This window comes from Austrofundulus limnaeus, unplaced genomic scaffold (genome assembly GCF_001266775.1).
Source record: "Austrofundulus limnaeus strain Quisiro unplaced genomic scaffold, Austrofundulus_limnaeus-1.0 Scaffold62, whole genome shotgun sequence".
In the NCBI taxonomy this organism is placed as follows: domain Eukaryota; kingdom Metazoa; phylum Chordata; class Actinopteri; order Cyprinodontiformes; family Rivulidae; genus Austrofundulus; species Austrofundulus limnaeus.
Window position 1 is genome coordinate 2,133,464 of NW_013952464.1, and position 5,234 is coordinate 2,138,697.

The 5,234-nt window shown below is 37.7% G+C and overlaps 1 long non-coding RNA gene across 1 annotated transcript; it reads left to right on the plus strand.

Annotated features, from left to right (window-relative positions):
• The first annotated feature begins 1,589 nt into the window (after window positions 1-1,589).
• LOC106518488 (uncharacterized) lies at window positions 1,590-1,966 on the plus strand. The gene is made up of 3 exons (XR_001310323.1): window positions 1,590-1,654; window positions 1,742-1,761; window positions 1,841-1,966. It is a non-coding gene; the product is annotated as an uncharacterized LOC106518488 (long non-coding RNA).
• Window positions 1,967-5,234: the final 3,268 nt, after the last annotated feature.

Here is a 5,234-nt window from a genome sequence, read left to right on the forward strand (position 1 = left end):
AGCAGCAGCAGCAAGCTGTAGCACTTCTGGTGCAGTCTGGAGCATTCTAGCAGCAAAGATCACATTTCTGACTGAATAATAATAATGCAAAATTGGCTTTGAAATAAAGGTTTATAAATGAAACTTAGAAAATGTGATCTATTTAAAACTGCAATGTTCATTTTGGAAATAATTCTGACTGTTTTTTATTTAAGTTATTTATTTTGAATATGCAAATAATACCACAATGTCAAATAAAAATTTAAGGAAGCACAATAACTATCATAACTAAGGACAAAATAGCTGGCATTATCAAAAGAATTGAGTAGCATAGCTAATCATTAGCTTGTCTTCATGATTCATAGAGCCCCTTCACATAGCAAGCATTGCCATTTAAATAACTTCAGTTAACTTTGTGTTATTCTGACAAAAAGTTTCTAAAAATCTTGCAGCTATAGCTTTAGCTGTAACTAACTTCCTTCTACAATGTTTTGGAGTCAATTAAGWCAAACCTCATTGTTTTATGTTATTGTTTATTTAAAAAATCAACTGCAAAGGAAATAAATGTAGAAAAAGATAGTGTGGTGGTTTAATGTACTCTTTTCTTTTCTTTCTTTTTGTTTTTTATTTTGTTAAATTCAAAKCCAGGAATGAACTGAATCAGTGTTCATTTTTTTCTTGTTAGCATAAAGATAACTTGTCCGGTGGTGAGCCTCGGCTGGATGATTRCAGCTTACATCTAGGTCCATGAAAAGCTGGAACAGTTTGCTGTTGAATCAACTTACCAAGACAAAGAGAAAAGTCTGAGTCTCACTGCAGGCAGTGCTGAGACGGTGGAGGGCTTCCCTGACTCTGCTCCACTGGTGACAATTCCTTTAAAGCTAAATGCAAACTGCTCTGASAGCATGGCTAATTTTACATCATTGCTCCTATCATCCCCCACTTCCACTTTCACTCTGCCTTAAGGGCTCTGTCCTTACAATTAGAGAATCGTTGCATCCGATTGGCTATTTTTTTTTCACCACAGGAAATCAATGTGATATGAACATGGGAAAGTGAAGTCTTTCATGCTTATTTCATCCTCTYCATTAGAATCTGTTTGGTATAATGAGGTGAGTTTGTCCACAGGCTTCAATCTGCACGCACAGCTGGAAAACATGAAAATATCACAAAACGTCTCAGTCCTCCTATTACCACATAGTGACTTTAGAAATGTTTATTAGTAAATTATAGATCATTTATAAAGAGCATAAACTTGTAAAGGGTCATTCGAGTTACAAACTGTTATCCAGACATGAAGGATTATGTCTACTCGTTTATTTTTTGGCCTTTGTTTACATGGATGGGGAAGTCATGGGAAACAAAATGTAATTTATACAGTGAACTAAAGTTGATTGCCTGTAGCGGGCGTCTTGAATCAGCTTGAGTCCAAAAAGTAATTAGATGAACAGCTGGGATTACTTTCACTAAAATCCATCCACTGCTCATGAGCTATTTTGCTAACACAACAGACAAATGAAAAAATCCACCCATCCATTATCTTTATCTGTTTCTTTCTTTACAGGTCATTGGGGTCCCTGGTGCACATGTCCAGCAGTCACTGAGGGGCAGGTAACAGCCTGGACAGGTCCATCACAGGACCCAAAATGAACCTTATCACCTGCCATCATGAAAGGTAAACAGCTGAGTTAGTGGTGGGAAATTAGGTTTGTGGCAGAAAAAAAATCATCTACACTTCTTGATTTTACAATTTTTTTTACAGAAAAGTCCTATTTTAAAGATGTAAGTGAAATTGCTGTAAATACTCATTTAACCAATGAGCCTTTTACCAACGTTCAAACTTTTGTGCTCCAAAATGAAGCCTGGAAGACAATGTCCAGTCCAGCCTCACCTGCATCATCCGGTCACTGCATCACGTGCTCCTGCCGCAGCCTGTCAGCATCAGACAAGTCTCCCCATATAAAGCCCTTCATCTTCCTGCCCACCAGCCGAGCTCCTCCCCTTCTCCACCTGGACCAGCCCTTTTTCCTGTCCCCAAACCCAGCCCATCGAGACAGATGACTGCCTGCCCTGAACCTGGTTCTGCTGGAGGTTTCTTCCTGTTAAAGAGAAYTTTTCCTCTCCGCCGTTGCTATGTTGGGATGGGAGCATGTGTCGAAGAGATTCAACACAATCTGCTGGTTTTCTTAGACCATTTTTACTTTGTGTGCAGTGTCCTGGGACGCCATATGYTGTGACCTGATGCTACATAAATAAACTAAATGKATTCTAAATGTAACTAAATGAATTATTTGGCTTCCATCACCAGTGTCCAGGCCCCGGAGAGAAGACATCATCTCTATTCCTCATCTGAAGCCGCTCACCCAAGTTTACTGCAAATCACAGCACACACGTCTTCTGCCGGGCTCTGAGCGCCAAAACTTTAAAAGTATTTACGTCAAATAAAACTCTCTGTGTGAGTCTCTCCAGRTTGAAATACCAAGAAAACCAGTTTTAGGAATAAGACTGGAAACATAACAGTACCATTAATACCAGCCATATTATTCATATGGAATTAATTAAGTACTACAGAGAATTATCTAGTTCCCATATGGTGTGAAAATATCTAAAAAGCTTGCCACTGTTGGAAGAACACACAGTGAGTATGTTAGCTATTTGTGACCAAGATTTTCATGACAGTTTGGCACTATTGCCAACAAACTCCTTTCTTTGGGAAAAAAAGAYAATTCATAATTCTACAATCCTTTTCTGTTCTCTGTTAACGTGTTACATTAGCATTCATTGTGCTAAGTGAGGCCAAGTATCTTTATGCTCTGTGATATTCACATAAAAATCATTGTTGCCCATCTGTTAACAAATGTTTGGGCCAAATTATTATTATACTTTTTATTTTGATGTGGCACTGTGTTCTACCTGATGGGATCTAAATTATTCTTAATATGCATGTTAAACTAAAATATCCCAAGGTGGGACWAATTATTTGTCGTATGTGTCTCTGTGATGGACTTGCGACAGGTCCAAAGTGGCCCCCTGTCTCCGGCACATTGACCATCTGAGACATTGGCACCAGTGACCGCTGCGACCCAGAAAGGAAGAAGCGGGCACAGATAATAGATGAATGAATGGATTATTGTTAGTAAAAAGCTTCTGCCATGTTTTGGCTACACAACTCGTAGCAGGAACTCGTAGAAGAAGAAGAAGGAGCAACACATTTATTCAGCAATACCAAGTCTCCATTTCTTTTCTCAGGCTTTGCTGCGTGTGCTGTAACAACCTGATATATTTGCCTGAGGAGAGATAACCTGTCACATACAGTGACAGGTGTCGAAATGTATCCCAAGATACTGGAAGTGATCTGCAGACCCAGACAGAAAATACACCTGGGTACAGTAGCTAAAGGCCAGTGTATGTGTGTGTGTATGTGTGTGTGTGAGTGTATGTGTGTGAGTGCTTAAAGAACAGAAGACTAAGATAGTAAGTAGAGCAGAAAAAAATTAAAAAGGTGCATACATGGTGACTGGTATGGATGTAAAATGTGTCCCCCTTTCAGCACATGACTGCAGTGGTAAGTTCAATGAACCCATGCTAAAGAAAAAAATATTCATCCATTTATTTCTTATGRTGTCAATGCTTTTTATTGAGATGATCTATTTTTCTTCTATTTTTCTGCATATACTTCGTTACACATTTTTTGTGCAATTTCAACAATTCGTATATTAAAATGTTCAGCTCATTTACGCCTTCCTTCACCTTCTTTTAATTTTATTTCTTTATTTATGTTGCTGATTTTAACAATTTTCTGCTTTTCAGCTGTATTTCTGCTCCTTTAAGTTATTTTCCTTAGTTTAAATATTTTTATGCTTTTTTTTAGCTGATTTCTGCTAAATTCAGTTGTTTTCTGACTTTTTAGCTACTTTGGAGTTATTTTCAGCTAATTTTAGCTTTTTTCTTTTTTTTTCCCTTTTTTTTGTTATTTCAACTTCTTACTGCTTAATTCAGCTAATTTCTGCATTTTAGCTAATTTCCACTACATTTCAGCAATTTTTTGCTAATTTTGGCTGTTTTAGCTATTTTACAACAAATTGCTATTTTTAAAAACCCTTTTTTTTGTCTGTCAATGTGAGCTTTTTTTGCTCTCTGTTCACCATCTATATGCTAATTTTATTTTATTTTGCTGCCACTGTCTGTTTTTGTTTTCTTGTATACTTTTAGCAAAAGTCAGCTGTTCAAATTCAACTCAGACATTTTCAGCTTCTTCAGCAGCTCAGGAAAAATCGTTCAGCTTGAAGCATTCACACTGCATTTTTGCAGGAAATGCAAATTTTTTCGCTTACACCACTGGTTGACCAGGTGTAGTGCTTGAAATGATGAGAAAAGCAGTCAGAAACACAGCAGGGAGATGACAACATAGCAAAAACATGAACAATCACCGTTCTTCTCCCGTGCTTAAGCCTCTTTCATATTGTGACACAGAGGAATTACAGTGCTGAGACTGGGTCAGCCACTTAAGCATCTGAACACAATAACAAGCCGCGGCTCCACGGCAATTACTGCTGGACTGGAAATGTTGCCAGAACATGTCTACATCTTCTGCCACTGATGCTACTGCCATGATATTACCATGGGTCTTGTCTAGTGTGAACTGTTTGAGGAACCAAAACCCATTTAGAAAAGATAAACTGTAAAGGAAGCTGTTCAGTTTTGTAGGTCATGATGATCTGGAAAACTCCAAGGATATGTTTTCTCCATTCAAAAGCTTTCATAAACASCCACTGTGCATTGAGATGCAGCAATATAAAAAATACCTAAGGTTAAATGTGATTAAACTGCCACTTTTTGTCAGGAAATATTACAGCCAGACAAWTTGGGATGGATTCATGTGTCACACAGTCTCTCGTTAATTAAAGCCTTCCTCAAATGCCTGCCACAACACAAAGCAATAAAATGTGACGAGATAATGGAACAAAGGACTGGCTTTTGGAAATATTTCGGTGTAAAATGGCATTAAGCTGGGTCTCATTTTGCAACCGTTACATGGCACACATAATCAGGATTAACTGCAGTGTGATGGTGGGAGAGAAGAAAGAAAGAGAAGAGAGTGTGAAAAGAGAGAAAGAAGATTCCCAAACAAAGACTCCTGTCTTATTTAGAGTAATGCATGAGTACGGAAGCCGTCCTTTTTTAATGTATGAAATTTCATTCCTATTTTGTTTCACTTATCATCATTAGCATTTTGAAGAATTTGAAATTTTAGA